We start from the raw sequence: 19,454 nt of genomic DNA on the forward strand, positions 1-19,454 counted from the left end.
ATGGTTCGTGGCTTTGAGCCCCGTGTAAGGTTCTGTGCTGAGGGCTGACAGTCTGGAACCTGCCTTGGATTCTGTGTCTCCCTCTCTCTCTTTCCCTCTCCAGCGCCTGCTCTGTCTCTCTCTCTCTCTCAAAAATAAACATGAAAAATTAAAAAAAAAAAAAGAATCTCCAACCTTCCAGGTGCCAAACCTCTGTCTTGCTCCTATAAGATTTTGCTTTGAAATGTTTAGTGAGCCATCTTTACTATGAGACAGGTTGAAACTGTGGGTATTTCAGAGAAAATCATCTGAGGACTCCCCAAAACAGAGAACTTCACCATCAAAGGGAATATGTGCATGAGAGACGGCACGGCAAGTTTCCCAAGGTGGGACTTTTGAAGACAGGACACTTTTTTTCCTTTAGGTGATGTTTTTTCTTCCTAATCTGGTAGATGCTCCATGCCCTCAATGACCTGTCATTATCCGTGATAGTATTTACTGGTTAAAATTTGGAAACTGGCTTGGGACACCTGGGTGGCTCAGCCAGCTGAGCATCAGACTCTTGATTTTGGCTTGGGTCATGACGCCACGGCCCTGAAATCAAGTCCTGCATCAGGTTCTGCACTGACAGCACAAACCTGTTTGAGATTCTCTCTCTCTCTTTCTCTCTCTCTCTCTCTCCCTCCCCCTTCTCCACAGCTTGTGTTTGCTTGCTCTCCCTCTCTCTCTCTCTAAATAAATAACTGTTTAAAAAATAACAAAAATTAAAAACATTTGGACCCTCTAAATACTTGGCATGCTTTATTACTATGGTTAGCTTTCTTAAGGGATAAAATAAATGTGGGTCATAGACTGTAATTCTAGGTGAGTTTCTCTGAATTATTTCTCTTACATGGATTTTTAGAAGTAACATCAAAAACTAGAATTGTGATCATGTGAACAGGGAGTAAATGACCCCACCTGTTTATCTGAGTGGGACGTGGTGGCTTCTAAGAGGGTGTCTATTTTAGGGAATATCTCAGGTGAATTTCGTGGGCTCATCGTCATCAACATTGGGTGGGAAGTGGAGACAGTTCCCACCATTGTATTTATCTGAGTCTTGCCGTTACAGTTGGGATAAACAAAGCTCCGTTACAACAGATACATAAATTAGCAACACGGGAATTCTGGCCACATCTGAAGAGCAGGCAGCTGGTTAGTTAGGTAGAATGTTATACTTCAGGGCGGGGCCTGGAGGCATCGCTGTGCTAGCACAGCCCTGGGGGCTTACTTAGCTTCCAGGTTCTGTCTGGGGGACACACACCACCGTTGCAGCCACAGTCAGGCACATCCGAGGGATCAGACAGTGGCACGGAGGCTGGAGGGTCTCCAAATGAGGCGACATCATGTTCATGGCCACCATCATGGCCGATGGTCTCGAGTGTGGCAAGTCGGCATATGTTTGTGGGACAAGATGTTCCCACAATGTTTATAAAGGTTTTTTTATGTTTTTTATTTATTTTTGAGAGACAGAGAGAGACAGCATGAGTAGGGAAGGGTCAAAGAGAGAGGAAGATACAGAATCCAAAGCAGGCTCCAGGCTCTGAGCTGTCAGCACAGAGCCCGACACGGGACCCGAACCCACGAAACGCGAGATATGACATGAGCTGAAGCCGGACGCTTAACTGACTAAGCCCCCCAGGCGCCCCGACCGCAATGTTTAAACATTGTGTTCGGTTTAATAATTTAATAATGATAGGAAAGCTTATGCACACACACACACACACACATAAATTTTTCACTTCATGAGCCACATGACTTTGAGGTTTTTCTAGACTTTATTTATTTTTTGAACATTTCTTCATTTTTAAGAGACAGCACGTGAGCAGGGGAAGGACAGAGAGAGAGGGAGACACTGTGTCTGAAGCAGCTCCAGGCTCTGAGCTGTCAGAACAGAGCTCGACATGGGGCTCAAGCCCACAAACCATGAGATCATGACCTGAGGCAAAGTTGGACGTGTAACCGACTGAGCCCATGCACCCCTAGACTTTATTTTTTAAGGCATTTTTAGGTTCGCAGGAAAGCTGTGCAAGAACATCCAGAGATTTCTCATATGTGCCCTGTGTCCCCCCACCACCCCAGCACACACACAGCCCCCCTCATTATCAACGTTCCCCACCCAACGGTACATTTGTTACAACAGATAGACCCACACTGATGTGTCACTGTCACCCAAAGTTCCCAGTGTACAGTAGGGCACACTTCTGGTGCTGTGCATTCTGGGGTTTGGACAGATGCTTAGGGGCATGTGTCCGCCATTGGATTGTCACATGGAGTAGTTCCACTGCCCTAGAAACTCTGTGTTCCACCCGCCTATCCCTCTGCCAACATATATGTTATAAAGATATGCTTCCTTTCATGTAGATGACTGCTTCTTTCTAATCCAAGAAATATAATATATATTGACATATACATCAAAACAAAATATCATATATACATATTAAAACTATGACAGACTATGGTTCAGTCTAAACCATATCCTTTTTGACCCTAGTTTTTTCTAAACACAGTAACAGAAATTACAGATAAGAAATCATACCTATATCATTTAGCCAGGATTATAAAAACGAGTGAATAATTACTCAGGAAGTTTGCTCTTTGAGATGATTACTATGGTGATGTATGACACTAGTAAGCTTTAACATATTTTTAACCACGACCCAAAGTTAGGGCTGTTTGCAATGTTATTTATGAAATCGATAAGAAACTAGCATGATGGCCAAGAAGGCATCGGTATCTTGGTAAATTAATATACTGACATGATTTCTTTCTTGGAGGGTAATTTTCTGTGCCATGAAGCTCATGCTTATTCTATGAAACCATGAAATTCTCCTCAAGTCCTCCATTTCATTTCCGATGTTTTAATTAGCAATATCTATCAAAATGCACATTTGCGAATGAAGAAAGCCCAGAACGCCTGGGGAAGATGGTTCCCCTTGCCCGTTGGCCAAGTTCCCTGGAGGAGGGAGTGAGGGAGGCATTACACCGCACACAGCGTTAGTCTACAGAGGCGGCAGACGCAGCGATCAACATTAGCTGGTTAAATACGCACGGTCAACGGCCACAATTTTGTCTTTACAAAGATACATTGAGCAGCAGTGCCCTTTAGGGGTTACAGAGAGCAGAACTGAGCTACTAAAAATGGAAATTTATTCCTCAACATATTGCTACTTAAATGGGGAATATTCTGATGTCTCTAAGGCTTCTCTGGATAATTTTATCAGTTTATGACCCTAATACTTCAAGGCCACGAAATAGCTTTTCCTTTTTTTTTTTTCCTTCTTTAGAGAAAGTTAGGGTACGTCATCTTGCCATGAGTGTTGTTTCTCTATGTCCTCCAAGGTTTCAGCCCTGGATCTAATTAAAAATATGCCACATTATGTGGCAGAATGGCAGTGCCTGCCCTATCATACATAAGAAAGCCATGTAAAAATAAAACGTGATAAGTAAGTCACCAAGATGTTTATGGGATTTTCTTTACTGACTGTTTTCGTTAATGTGAGTATATTTATACAGCATTCTTGGAGCTGCTCCGGTCTCTTGTGTATTAAATGGCTCGCATGATGTGTGATGAAGTAAGCCATTGGCCGCGGGAGCAAAATGACTTCCGTGGCAACATGTTCACAATAATGTAAAAAGAATTCGCCATCCACTCGCGGCAGCCATAATGCTGAGCCCTGTTAATTTGCTTTACCCTTGGGCTGAAAAATGCATTTAGGTCATGAGAAGCATATGATCACATGTATGGGTCATTTAATAAGTTCTAAATTGATCATAACTCTTACATTTCCTCCACACCTATGTCTTTATTCAAAGTACCTTTTTTTAGTGGAGCCTCTCTGTTGTGGTGCAAAGTTTCTATGGCAAAGATCATCTTGTTTAGCAAAGCAAGTCTGAATATTCCTTTATATATATTTTTGAACAGGAATGGAAATACACTACGTTTAATGCAATCTTCCCATTAACTTACAAAAAACATTAGTTTCGTTGTAACGTTAATTAACACACCTTTAATGACTATGCTGCTAATTATGTCCAAGATGTGCTAGCTTCTGTAGCAATGCAGACGTGGATATTTGGGTGGAAATCCTAAGGAGTAACTTTAAGAAGGCTAGAGAGATGCTCGTCTCCATTTAACCAGACATTCCTCTTAGAAAACTTGAACCTGTGTCGTGCGTGTAGCTGATCTCTGAAGTTGGAAGTGAATTCTGTTTGTTTTACATAAGGTTTAAGAATTCTGATTCACAAAAAGACCCAGCAAAATCATTACATGAGCAAGGACAAGGCGATGTGAGTGAGCTTCTCAAAGCGTGGCCCTTCCCAGCAGGGCCATGTTGGGAGGCTGGGCCCCATTCATTATTGTCACAGAGATATCCAAAATACAATTTTCATTTGTAACTCACTCAATCTCTGTCCCACTCTCCTCTACTCATTTCTCTCTAAGCTCAGGACCACCACAGCATTCAGAATAAGTAAATTGTTTTCCGACTCCATTCCCTGGTAGCTATTCCTTGGTGTATCAAGGTCATCAGCCAGAAATTCTTCAAAATCAGTTGGCATGGTGGACATAGAAGGTCAAGGCCAGGTTCATCCAAAAGCTGAGATAGCACACACGGTCTGGTAGATTTTATCCACTTCTCATTTCTCTTAATTCATTGTTGAATTGCAGGAAAATGCTAATGGTTGTTGCATCAAAGCAAAAATAAGCCAACTGAAGGTCATTTCCATGCAGAGTCCATGACTGTTCAGAGCAAAAAATACTACTTTTGCCCTCTCTGTGTGTTGCCATCTTCATCAATCAAGATTTCTTGAGCACTCTTGTTTGCTACTTCTAAAGAAGACTTTTCCTGTCAGTGAATGTATTTATGTCAGGAAGTGCTCAGTAGGCAACTCATCCACTGTCTTCCTGCCTCCAGGAAGTTCCCAGGGTCCCTGTGTTCTGGGTCTGGTGCAGAACTGGGGCAAAGTCCGTGATCAAGGAAAGCTATTCCTTGATGTGTAATGGGGCCAGCTCCGTTTACTTTGTCACCATGGTAAGAAAGTTGACAGATGAGATCAAGCAGAGTGCAATTCTGTGGGTGCACAGGTCATCTGAAGTCTCTTCTTTTTAAAGTCAAATAGTTGGAGAAATAGTCTAGCGTTTTGTTTTGAGGATCTGGGTAAGAACATGCTCTGTGCCTCGGAGACACCATGGAAGTTTACATATATACTATCTCAGTCAATCCGTATAATTCTTCTGGCAAGCCTGGAGCTTGATCACCTTGCCTGTCTTGCCAGGTGACACTGTGCCTCCAATGGAGGGAACTCATCAGAAAGGACCCTGTATTCCTGCTGCTGATGCCTGTGTCCATCTCCTGTTTGCTCCCATTTGAGTGTTTGCAGAGAGAATCACAGCTGTGCTACTGAGCTGAGCCCACTCCTTCTTCTCACCCCACCAAGGACCCAGAGGTCGGCTGGGCTGAGCAGCATGGGCCCCACAACCCTGCCAGTAAGGATGGAAGACAAACTTGGCTTTGACTGTGAAGACCATGATTCTAAAACACAGGAGTTCCGAACAGCAGGTCTCACGTGCCTGTGTTAGGCCAGCTGGTGAGTAAACGGCAACAGCAGGATTCTAGACTTACATCCCTTCAAAATCCATGTTCTCTTCTTTCTGCTCCCTTGGCTGGAGCAACATTGGGCCCATGGAAGAGCCATTCCTTGGTCACGTTACCTTTCCTCAAGTCAACAGAAAGAGTTTTATTTGGCTATGGAGATAACAGAATCCAGGGACAATGACAAAGTTGTGGAAAGTAAGGTCTATTACCTGCATAGTTCAGTCTCATTGCTTTTACCGCCAGACACTTTGCTTTCATACATCCACACATAGCTGTGTGTATATACATATATGGGTGACGTGCTTACACAAATGCACATTTCTGAATGAGGAGTGTCCAGAGAATGATAATTGTAGTGGTTACAGCTTGGACATGGAGAAAGCCCACCATGGAACACACTTTGAAATGACTGAGGCCAGCCTGAGGAGTAGCTTGCACGTTAGGGGTAGTTAGCCCATTTTGGCTTCATTAGGTAGTTGGTCTCCACCCATCGATGGTCTCCATTATGTCATCCTGAGTCATCATGAGTCACAGGAATGGGTCGCCAGGCAGGATTATTACAGTTGACCTTGCAGCCCTTTGGCATATGGCCTTCTATCCTTCATTAGAAACTGCACAGTGAGTGGGAAGCACTGTGGGCCCCTAGTGGGGTTCACGGGTGACAAGTAGAGGCTCGTGGAGATTGGGTGGGAGAGGCTCCTGAGGTAGGTAGAGACTGCCGGCAAAGAAACTGAGTCAAATACAGACTAGCAGTAATGGCCGGTATACTGGTAAGGAAGTGGAAGCCAGACTCCTACAGCCTTGGAAGCATTTTGATATCCATGAAAAATGTTTAATCCTACCATACTTTATTATTTTTTTAAAGAAACGAGGCATGTGATATATTACAGGATAAGTAAGTATGCAAAGTTTTTACATGAATTATAGACCAATATTAATGAAAATTCTTATGGTTATGGAATCTAAAAGTAAAAAAAAAAAAAACGAAACTTGAGTGGGATCTTGAGAGACAGAATTTTTGTCATTGTGATTTTGGAGGGAGGTGTCAGAGGTAGGAGAAAGGGAGGAGTAGTCAGTGAGCCCAGGCTCTCTTCTGTTTTTTCAAATCACAGATATATTCACCACTGTTCTTTGAATTGCGATCACGTGGTTCCCACATGGCCAAGCCTTTGGTTTCCCTTATCTAAATGACACTGCCAATTTTCCCCTGCTTTAGATTCGTGAAGGGTTTTGTGACCGTGCGTGGCTCTTGCAAAGATTCTGCCCTCCTGTTCCTTGCCCAAGTTTGTTGAATCTTTTCAAACATTTCTTTCCTTTATGTATTTATTTATTTTTTTACAATTTAAATTTGTTTATCTAGTTTCGGGATAGAGAGAACAGGAGAGAGAATCCCAAGCAAGCTCCGCACTGTCAGTGCAGAGCCTGACATAGGGCTCAATCTCACAAACAGTGAGATCGTGACCTGAGCTGAAATCAAGAGTTGGACACTCACCTGACTGAGCCACCCAGGCGCCCCTTTTTTGAACATTTCTAATGATAGATTTGAAGTTCAAGCTCAGGGTAACTACTGCCTAGTATTGAATCCTATCTTTGTCCCTTCCAGTGTGGATTTGGGCAAGCTATGACATTCTGTAGATGTCAGTTTTCTCTTGTGTAAGTCAGACACAAATGTCTTATCAATTCCTAGGGTGGTTTGGGGATAGCAAGGTGCATTAAAAATGCGTGACGCATGGTCCATATTAGTTTTTATATTCTAAGGTTATTCTTAATAGCATGAGGCTATTCTTTTTTCCCCTCCACATCTTTCTTTTTTTATAGATACATGACACATACATGAGATGATTCTTTACCCAAATTTGCTAATACAGAACTGCCCGTTACCTCCAGGTCAACATACCACGAATTTGAAGTCAGCTGCTGCTTCCCGTTATCGAGTGCCATTGACATGTAGCTATTTTTTTTCAAGGCACTTTGATCATTGCTTTACAATCCAAACTGGATTTCACTGACAGTTGCAACATAATTTTCTGTAGCTCTGAAAATATGTGATGTATTATTTCAGTGGTTTTCTGATAAAAGCTTAGTAGTTGGCTCCCAGATAAAAAAGCACATTTGGCACGTGCTCCGTGTACGTACATTTATTATAAACTGTTCTTGCATAAAGGAGGTGTAGCATACAGCTCACACATAATAACCACATATGCAGTAAATGTTACGATAAATTCCATACAGCTAATTGATTCTCCCGCGGATGGCTTTCATTGAGTTTTGCCAAACTCTTGTGTCTGTAGGGAAGCTGATTGCACCCGATGAGCAGGCATGATTGTGGCATGAATGTTGGCTTATCAAAGTCGAACAGAAATATGTCAGGACTTCACTGTTTCACCACATGCGTAACTGAGTTCTCTGACCTCTCGGATAACAGTTGCCAGACAGTGGACGGAAATCCCACCCAGAGTTTTGCTCTTCACAAATTAACAGCTACAGACATGACACACTTTTACGTTTAATCTGCATTATTAACATTTTCCATCATTGTATTAAGTCTGTATCTTCCACCAAACAGTAAATCAAGACCTGATCGTTGGTGGAGGCCTGTCTTCATGGCTTTCAAGGTACCAACATGAAGTCACTGATTGCCAGGTTGGGAAGAAACCACAGACAGTTCTGGGGCATTCCTGATATAGAGATATAATAAATAAAAATCATCTGTGAACCTAGATAACAGCAACACAATTAGGAACAACACATTTTGAGTCTAGATTATCTTGGTTTTTACTGTAACTTATTCAATAATAAGTTCATGCAATTTGCTTTCTCAGAATGTCTGAGTCCACCTAGCAGCCTGCAGTATTCCTGAAAATCTGGCAATCAGCCCACACCGTGTGGGTCTTGCTCCAGCAGACACTACGTTCAGGTTCATAGTGAGAAGGACCACCCCTGGCTCACTCCGGTCTATGTGACTGGTGCTCTACCTGTTTTCCCTCAGCTCATGCCCGCAGTGCACTTCTGCTCCCCTTACTTCCCAAAGTACGCCTAAGACACTAGGATATTTGAAAAATATACAAGGAGAAAACAAAATTCCTTCTTTCAAACTTGATTATGGTCTCAGAACACGAGACAGACAATTATCAACCAGGGATCCACTTGTCTCGGAAGGTAAAGGCCTGCAGGGGATTGGCCTGAGAATTTGCAGGGAACCTGCAGAGGTGAGGCTTGACTTCACCCTGAGCTAGGGCTTCCTGAGCAGACACACCACTCATTTTATGCAACAAAGACTTAAGGAGAGCTTGCGTATTCCCCATCAGGAGGAAATTTCCTAAACACTTTACAAATATTAACTCATTTAATGCCTATAACAATACCACAACGCAGGGACTATTACACAGCACTCAACAGGCAAGGAAACTAAGGCACCAAGAGGCCACTAACTTGCCAAGTCAGGAGCACAGGCAGAATGTGAGGCTATGCAACAGGATTCTATGGTGTGTGCTCCCGGCCCACCACGTGGCCTGTGCCCACCTGCATTTCTGTGGGTAGGGCTGTGGTGTGAGCCACATGGAACAGAGTGGCGATTACCAAGCTGGAGATGCAGGAGGTCTTGGTAGCCACAGGAAATTCCCCCATTGTGTTCCACGGGGTAGAAAACCCTTGAATGATCTTCGAAGAGCTGTATTTTGAGTTTCATTGTCAGTATGAGAGCTTGTTTTTAAAACATGCAACATAGAGACAGTTTTGGGTGTGCTTTGGCATCCAGGTGTTGACCAGAGCAAACTGCCGGATGTCCGTTGGAACAGGAATGAGGATAAGCCAGTGAACGTGTGGATGTCCTAAGGTGAGAGATGGGCAATTCAGCCTCTCAGCTTTTTAACATATTAAATTATGTTTAGTATCCACAGAGCAGGATGTCTGTCATGATGGAAGTCCTAACACACCATAACAACGTGAATGACTGAACCTGGCACCTCACCCGCGTGGTTACCTGTCTCTGGGCGTTTCTGCCCTGGTCCCACCCCATGCCCCCGGGTAACCACTCGTTGGAATTCTGTGTTGGCCAGTCCTCTCTGACAGTCTTCTTGCACGGGTGTGCCTCGCCGAGACCTTGTTTGATTACACTATGCTGCTGGGACAGTTTCTTACTGTGTGTCGCCTCAGGAACCTCACTCGCTACTGAACACCGTCTTACCAGGCCCGGCCATGTTTGTGGGGATTAGCTCCTTTGCTCTGCTGCGTAAAACGGACTAGTAGACATGTTGACTGCAACACCTACCGTCCCTGCTCATGAGCACCTGCTGTTTCCAGCTGTTTTTTCTTATATAAGCAGCACAGCTCTGACCGTTCTCAGAAGTCCTCCAGCTTCACCTGGGCAAAGCGTCCCTGTGACATGAATGTGCCCAAGCGTGCAGTCGCTGTCGGCTGTGTAGTCAGACAACGTCAGATTGCTTCCCGAACGAGTCTTCCCAATTTGAATTCTTCCCACCCCGGCGCTAGAGTTCCACTGACCCGTTTCTCCACCAGTAATTCGTATTTTCATATTTCGTAAGTATTGTCAATTCGGTGAGTGTGAAATGGAATTTCTTTTGAACAGCAATTTGCACACACCTGATTTCTGCCAAGTTTGGCTCTTCCACACTTACTCGAGGGTCCGAGCTGCTGCTTCTCCTGGAAGCTGATCGTCCACCAACTTTCGTTCATTTGTCAGTGAAATCCTTTGTCTGCCATCTCTGGGCTGGCGGTCTGTCTTTGCATTTCCCTCATGGTACTTCTTAGTTAATACAAAATAAACCAGTCCTTCATGTAGTCCTTTAATAAACAAACATTGATTCATGCTTGCTATATTCCAGGTGCCAGTGTGGGTGCTGGAGAAAAAAGATCGCCTGAAGGAGTCTAAAGTGCAGGTGCTCTTGGGGTTGACATTCTCGTGACTCCAGGGTTTGGGAGTAGAAAGGTTGACAATCCGAATCTCTATGGGGTGAGAGGTCAACACCTCTTGCTTATTTGTGTTGGGTAAGCCTTACTTCTGGACACTTGTGTTCCTCACATGTGTGATGGTTCTTAATGTTGAGCTCCATTTGCTTGCTTCTAATCTGTGTTAATGCAGGCTATGGATGGAGAAGGCCTTCCCCGGGAGATAACTTGTGAATTTTTCTGCAGAAGTCAAGGCTGCCTATGAATTGAGACCACGCTAGTTTTCGTATTGACACGTCTCAGTGCCCCATCTTGCCTCCTGCCCACACCCCCATCCGGTGCTCCCCACAGCCACCAGCTCTTTGCCTGTGGAACAGGCCCTCTCCTTGGACACATGGCTGGACAGCTTCTGCTTTGAGGTTTCTTGGGACCAACGTGTGGTCTCATCCGCGCCTTGTCTGGAAGTGCACAAGATTTAACAGTCCTTGAATGCAATCCTGACCACTGGGAGACAGGATCCAGTGGATCAGTTCTTCCTTTTTCTGTCTTGTGGGAGAAAGATGCTACCCACAATCCCCTTGTCTCCTCAGTGTGTCCGGGGGTGGGCATTCAGTAACAGTGCTGAATCAGTGAGGACACCCAGCAAGGAATCCCATGGAGTCATGTGCTCCTGAGACACATTTGTTGGTGTATTTGAACCAATAAATACTGTGCAAATCCACTTGTGTTCCAGAATCCACGGCGACTTGTTGACTAAATTACTCCTAATTTGAATGAATCTTCCCTTCCGTGTATGGAGGGGCGATTCTGACAGAAATTAGAGTTGTCGCTGGCTATTCAATTTCTCCCTACCCACTGGCTGTGAATCAAAATGCCTTGTTTATTTCCAATCACACCGGAAATGTTATTCTACTGATTGAAGCAGAGATTTTATGATTCATTTAAATTTAAATTCTGGTCAAATATCAAGTTAGGAAAAATCTATATCAAACACTTTTTAAAAGTTGGGCAGTCAACATAATTTTTCTAATTATTTCAACTTCCAACAACTTGTTTGTTATTATCCAGATATAGCCTCTGTTTGGGCATGGTACAAAAAGATATGGCCATCAATTATGGAGGAGCCCAAGAAAGCGTTATCGGCCGTAGCATTTTGCCACACATAGGACAAGCCCATAATCGAAATCCTCTACTGGACTAATAGATTCATTCTTATCAAATTTGTAGATAAACTTTATGACCACAACAACTTTCTGTTTATCTCCTCTATTATAATTCGTTCTGCTATATTTATGAGTGACATTTGAATAGCTGAGGATTTTCTTTGAAATTATTTTTCCATTAAGATCAGCCATCATTTGCAAACTTGTGAATTCATTAAACCTATTTTGAAAGAGAGTGGAGATATTAATGCAAAAACACTGTCAGGCCTTGAGTATGATTGAATCTGAGTGCTTCCAAACTCCTTCTGAGAATCTGCAATGAAATACATATTGCAGTTAGTTGCAGATTCAAGTTCTAATTTAAATTAAAATGCTAACTATTAATTTTACTTCTCTAAGGTTAAAGTATTTATATAAAAAATATAGACAATCAATAGGAAAAGTCATTTATCTTTTTAAGACTTGGCATAAAAGGACATACAATTTTTTAAAAAATGCAACCACTGTACTTCATAGATTTTATTTGTCAAGTGAATAATAAAATTGTGTAGGTATTTTGTTAAAATACAAATACATTTATTTTGTTTAAAAATATTACCTTCCCTCTTTTATTGCTTACAAAATGACACAAGTTTGCAGCTGAAAATAAAGATTATGTTTGAATAAATGTCCAATATTTTGCCATTTATTTGTTAAAATATATATTTGATGGCTTGGCACTAATGATAAAACCTCATTAATTTTTTCTTATACATTAAGTTTCATATTTACAGAAATGGTATAATTTTAATTCACCTAACAGAACAAGATTACTGATACATGGTATTTTAAAAGTGCATTCTTCAGGTAAATGAACATATTATGATAATTAAAAAAATTTTTTTTAATGTTTTATTTATTTTTGAGACAGAGAGAGACTGACCATGAAAGGGGAGGGGCAGAGAGAGAGGGAGACACAGAATCTGAAGACAGGCTCCAGGCTCTGAGCTGTCAGCACAGAGCCCAACACGGGGCTCGAACCCACGAACGTGAGATCATGATCTGAGCTGAAGCTGGTCACTTAACCGACTGAGCTACCCAGGTGCCCCTATGATAGTTTTTAAATATACCTCAGTACAAACAATAATGTTCTAAAATTAAAACTTGTCTATTTGTATAAATCCATTTATCAGAGATGATCAAGTTTGCTAAGATATCTCCAGGTATACAAATCATAAGGTTAAATTCTGTTATATAGAGTATGGAGAAAAGTCTTGTTTTTGTAATGGGGTTTCCCCTATGTTTTAGTAAACCCCAAAGCTACGTGCCATAGATGTAATTAATTAAACCTCACGGACACGGTCATAATGACCCGTCATATAAGCAAGAAATTCCTTTCACAGGATTCTGGGGTTGAAAGGCTAATGCACGACAGATGTTTCATTGAGGGAAGCCATTACAAGGAATACCTTTCAATCAATGAGATGCTATTATGAGCAATGGATTCAATTTCTTTTAATCAATGGACCTTTCTTATTACCTTTACTTCGAGACATTCTATGGGATCCATACAGGACATACTCACCAGGCTCAGGGTCACTTTTTCCCATTCACTCATATTTCCTCACGATACTTACTTTCATCTCTTTTAAAATATGCTTTTTAGGTTTTTTTGTTGTTGTTCACGATTTTTGTCTCTGAAGATTTGTTTGCACACTGTATCGTAAGGAATTCACGGAAAACCAACTGTGGGGCAGGGAGTGGAGCAGGGCCGGGCTTACGGCACAGTCCTGGTTCCCCTGAACTTCATGACTCGGAAGCCTCACGGAGAAAGCAAAATACCGCCCGGACTGTAATACGACATGGGCTGTTCTAGATCACTGTTTGAATTTCCTGTCTTTGGAAATAACTTTGGAAAAGGATGGCAGTGGTCCGTGGGGGAGGAGAAGGCCCGCTGTGTCACATTGTGTCAGATTGTGTCAGGTGAGGAAAGGGACAACACAAGGAGTACCCTGAGGTCTGGGACCCCACCTATCTCTGTCCTCCAGATCTGAAAGACTGGTATTCTTCCAGGTCTTTGATAATGCACCCATAACTTTGCCTTGCCCAAGCTCAAGTTACGTGGAAGAACGGCACACTATTCATTCCTTCTTTAAACCATTATTAACGTGTTGTCTTTTAAGAATTGATGCCTTTTGGGGCGCCTGGATGGCTCAGTTGGTTAAGTATCCGACTTCGGCTCGGGTCACGATCTCGCGATTCCATCCTGCCATCAGGCTCTGTGCTGACCTCTGAGAACCTGGAGCCTGCTTCAGAGCCTGGGTCTCTCTCTCTGCCCCTCCCTGGCTCATGCTCTCTCTTTCTCTCTCTCTCAGAAATCAATTAACATTAAAAAGATTTTAAAAAAAGAATTGGTATCTTTTAAGAATCTCTGGGCAAGCAGAAAGCTAAAATGACAATTATATACAAAGTGATAAAGTGAATATTCACTCATTTCTTATTGAAATACATAAAATGCACATGGATATACACATCCCAGGATTCAGCAGACATACTTTACCTAATAATACAATAAAACAGTATTTATAGGTAAAATAAGAAGAGCATGTCTCAGTGTTTAAGGATGTGGCCTCCTAACCAGGCTGCGAGGGTGTGCAGCACAGCTCTGGAATTGACTTGTTATTTGACCTTGAGCATGTGTTATGGATAAAATGCTTGTGTTCCCCCAAATTGAGGGGTTGGCACCTAAACCCCAGAGATGGTGCTAGCAGGTGGGGCCTTTGGGAGTGACGAGGTCATAAGGGTGGAGCCCCCATAATGGGATTCGTGTCCTATAGGACAGTCCCCAGGGAGCCCCTTCGCCCCTCCCCCAGGTGAGAACACAGCGAGAAGACGTCGTGTATGAACAGGAAGTGGCTTCTCACCAGACAGAGAACCTGCCGGTGCTTGGACCTTGGACTTCCCAGCCTCCAGCGCCGAGTGGAGCAGACTCCTGTTGTTCCACCTACCCGTCTGCAGTGTTTGTCACAGCAGCTGCCACGGGCAGAGAAAGCACGCAACCTGACGTTGTCCCCTTCTGAAATAGGAGGATAATAATGGGAAACGTGTCCTCCTCACACACACCACGAACACGCACAGCTGCAAGAGTCATCGATGTCAGTACGTGCGTGCCTCAGCCATCAGTGAGCCCTTGTCCTGCTCAGTAATGGCACGTGTGGTTACTCCACTTCCTTATTCTCCTGAGCGCCTGACGTGCACCACGTCTATGCCGCGGGATGGCCTCCGCACTGGGGCCGGGTTCCGAGACCCGGGGAGGAGCAGGGAGAAAGGCACCGAAGGGACTGCTCACCTCCCGGGCTGTGACGGCTGGTCAGGGAGTTGGCAGTTACGAACAGTGTAGGCAGCAGACGCAGAGGGCGAGGGGCAAGATCGTGTGCGATTTTAGCACCGAGTTGTAAGAAATGATTCTCTTCACTATTTCCCCTCAGCACTGGGCAGACAGCGCTCATCACCCAATCGTTTCTAGGGTGTTTCAAGTAACTTCTACGAAGCTGTACCTCATCAAAAATTCCAACTCACAGAGTCATTTAGATTCCGCACTAATCCTCATGCGTGTATTGTTTTGAAATTTTCTCTAACCATCATTTAAAATTCCTTTTGAAATCACTGCCACTCCAAACCCTGAGGAGGATGATGCTAAAAAATTATGTTTTATGAAAGCTTCAACCGGGCAAAAACGTGCAGGACAATGGATTTCATAATTCTGAAGAGAGAAAAACAGGTGTGGCATAACAGGCGGACTTCAAATACGAGGGTCAGTAAGGCGTGGGGTTTTGATATATTCTATTGAAGAGTGATCAGAAAAGGGCGTTATGAGCATTTCCCCTCCAATTATCCATTCATCAAGCAAAACAAAAGCAAAATATCTGTGTAGGTAGATAGTTCTGACACCGGAATGATAAACGAGACTTTGTGACAGCATTGCCGCCCACTGACCCCGTCCACAGACCCGGCGCTGCTCTCAAAGACGGTATTCAAATGCAGTTTAGCTGGGGGGCGACGGAGCCATGGGAGGCTGGCCGGAGAAGTCTGACTCCTGTCGCTCCGCCTCCCTCACTTTCTCCTTCCCTCTCTCTCTCCCTCTATCTCTTCCCCCCCCACTCTCTCCCTCCCTCCCTCTTTCCCTCCCTCTCCTTTTCTCTCTCCCTCTGCCTCTCTCTCTTCCTCCCTCTCCCTCTCTCTCTCTCCCCCCCAATCTTAGGGTGAGAGAATTGATTATCCAAGTGTGAAATAAGGCCATAGTAGTGAAAACTGAATGTTTGCATCAGAATGCACTCTGTCCCCAGAGCCAGTCCCCAGCTGTCCCGTCTCGGGTTCCTGGATGACCTGAAGGATCCCAAACACGATCAGGCCAGAACCTGTGTGTCTTCCCCGATGTGAACTGTTACCTTCTTCATGCTCCTTCCCAAACAAGGGCCTCTTCACACCATTGTAACCAACTTAACACAAGGGACAGAAAACAAGATTTCTTGTCCAATTTTGTCAAGGATTATTATTAGTGTCTGTGGGGTTTTTGCTGACCTCAAATTTGACACCATGACCAATGATCTGGGAGGCCCCTGAACCCTGAACTGCCCCCTGCTGGTGTGTGGGGATGGGACAGGGTGCACACGGGACCCCAGGCTGCCCTGGACACATCGGGAGGGGACCCGGGCCGGAGGGGATGGAGCGCGGACGGAGCGCACAGGCCTCACTGCGCATCGCCATCGCGGGTGCACATCGCCGGCTGGGACCCGGGTGAGGGGGACCTGGCGTCTTCTCTGCAGGTGCTCCCTGAGGGGACAGCAGCAGGACCCCCGGGAGCATCGGGGCCATTGCAGGGCATGGACGGAGGGCCCACATGTGCAGGGCAGGCTGGGTGGGGTCATGGAAACGACTCCTGACGACGGTCAGGCTCTGGTGCCCTGCAGACCTGGGAGCCCCACGTCTGCCGCCTGCTGGCTGGACGCGCAGGGGCGCCACGCCGGGGACAGTAATGTCATTGCCTGGGAGCCCTTGTCAGACACCCCCACGGACACACCTGGAAACGCCGGCCAGGTTTGCGGGGTGTCCGTGTGCCCCGCAGGTTGACGGAGCATCTGCTTCCACCCGGGGGTGGGGACAGCCGGGGATGGGGACACTCGGGGATGGGGACACCCGGGGGTGGGGACACCAGGGAGTGGGGACACCAGGGGGTGGGGACACCAGGGGGTGGGGACACCCGAGGATGGGGACACCCAGGGGTGGGGACACCAGGGGATTGGGACACCCGGGGATCGTGGGGAAGACAGAACAGGAGACCCGGGCTGTGCCAGGAAAGGCAGCTGCAAGCCCGGGCTCCCAGTTGGGGGACCAGCGAGGACAGGCCCCAGTTGGGCAGTCACTCAGGTGACGGTTTTATTTGATCGATTGATCGATCGATTGATTTAGAGCACAGGGGAGGAGCAGAGAGAGACGGAGAGAGAGAGAATCCCAAGCAGGCTCTGGACTGCCCACGGATCCCCCAGCACAGGGCTCGAACTCATAAGCCGTGAGATCCTGCCCCGCGCTGAAATCAAGAATTGGAGCTTAACCCACTGAGCCCCCCAGGAGCCCCTTTGGAGATCTTCCACATCCTAGACACCTTACTGACTTTCAGAAACAGCCAGGCAACGTTTGCCTTAACTTCCCCAAATAGCCCCATCTCCTTGCTCAGGACCCTTCCAGCCCCCCCACTTCCTCCTGTCCTTTCTTCTCCCCACTTCCGGAAACTCACGTCTCAGACGTGGGGTGTCGAGGATCATGTGACGGCAACACCAGCCTGTTGGTTGGTTCAGGCTCCTGGAGAGGTCACGCTTGCTCTCGGTCTGGAAACAGTGTCTCTGGCGCGTGATTCCAGACCGGCGTCCACTGCTCTGGTGAAAACACCGAAGACCCTGGCTCTGGACGGTCAACACTGGTCCCTGCAGATTTCACCTGTAGGTCATCTCTCTCCCTCCCTGGTTTTATGACATTTTGTTTGTGTTTGATGTTGAGTTTTCCTATGATGTGGTGGATTTGAGGGGGATATGTTTTAGTTGGGGCTCTTCGTGATTCCAGAATTTGAAGAATAATTTCTTTTACCAGTGTATACACAGGTGCATGCACACCTGCATGTTACTTTTTTTACTGGATTTTGGGTGCTATCTTTTTTGAAAAAAAAATTTTTAATGTTTATTTTTGAGAGAGAGAGAGTGTGAGCAGGGGAGGGGTAGAGAGAGAAGGAGAAACAGAATCCTAAGCAGGCTCCAGGCTCCAAGCTGTCAGCACAGAGCCTGACATGGGGCTCGAACTCATAAACTGTGAGATCACGACCTGAGCTGAAGTCAGACGCTTGACCGACATAGCCACCCAGGCGCCCTTGGGGGAAACTTTTCAAGATACGACCCAGGGGCGCTTGGGCGGCTCAGTCGGTTAAGCATCCGACTTTGGCCCAGGTCATGGTCTCAAAGTTCATGAGTTCATGATCTCACATGAGTTTGAGCCCCACATCAGGGCTCTGTGCTGACAGCTCAGAACCTGGAGCCTGCTTCAGATTCCGTGGATTCTGTGTCTCCTTCTCTCTCTGCCCCTCCCCAACTCATGCTTTGTCTCTCTCTCTGTCACTCAAAAATGAATAAACAGTAAAAAAATTTAAAAATAATTAAAAAAAAGTTTCTCCCAGCTGCATTTTGGTCTTTTGCTTAAGTAATTGCCTTCCTGTTTTCCTAGTTTCTCTTTAAATACATCTAATCTGTGATTAAATATATGCAGTAAGTTTTAAATTTTAATTATTATATTTCAATTTGTAGATATTCTGTCTGATACCTTATTTTTTTTCAAATCTACTTGATGACTTTTTTTAATAGACTCTTGGCCTTCACTCATATTTAAACACTTATTTTTTAATTTAAATATTTTAATCGTACTCTTTTATATTTGGTTGTAATTATTCTAATATTTAAAGGTTCTTCAGTTTTGGCTCTTTTTATAGTTTTTGCTATACTGTTCCGTGCATGGCATACTATCTCTTGATTGTGATTATTAACCGTGAGCTCCTGTCATGTGGAAGTTTCCTGTGAGAAGTGCTGAGGTTACACATGGGGTCTCATAGAGAAAATTCACTTTTCGTAATGCAGGTTCACTGTGTTTATTGCCTCCTGGGGTTTCTGAATTAAATCACGGGTGGAGATTTATTCCGAGCACCCTGGTTCTAAGTGCCTGGGTGACATTCCCTGGAGGGGAGGAGCCCCCGTGGGTAGGAGTTCTGAGCATGAGGAATCTTCTCCTCAACCCAGGGGCACCACTTAACGTAGACACTTGCTTTCTTTCCTGGTGACAGCTTCTTCTGCCGTCACACTTCGCTGCATCCCTTGGACTCCCAGTTATTCTGATGTCCCATCAGAATTTCAAGTTTGGGGACCGCAGCCTTCGTCTCCTGCGCAGCCCCCCTCAGAGCTCTGGAAAATCTAAGGCTAAAGTCACCTGGGTTGGAAAACTGTCCTCAGGTCAAAGCTGAAGCATTAGCGCTTACCTCTATTCTTCCTGTTTTAACTTAACTTGGGCCACAGCAGGATCCTCGTGGTACCGACGGATAATGGGTGCAATACCCATCTTTTAATATGTGTCTTCTCCAGCGCCACCAGTTTCTGGCTGAAGGGTCTGTTTGCACACCTAGTTGATGGAATTCTCGGCAGCATGTTGCAGCAGCTGGTGGACACGGGCTGTGCACCAGGGGTCCGGTCTGGCCCCT

This window comes from Suricata suricatta, chromosome 10 (assembly GCF_006229205.1).
Source record: "Suricata suricatta isolate VVHF042 chromosome 10, meerkat_22Aug2017_6uvM2_HiC, whole genome shotgun sequence".
Taxonomy (NCBI): Eukaryota; Metazoa; Chordata; class Mammalia; order Carnivora; family Herpestidae; genus Suricata; species Suricata suricatta.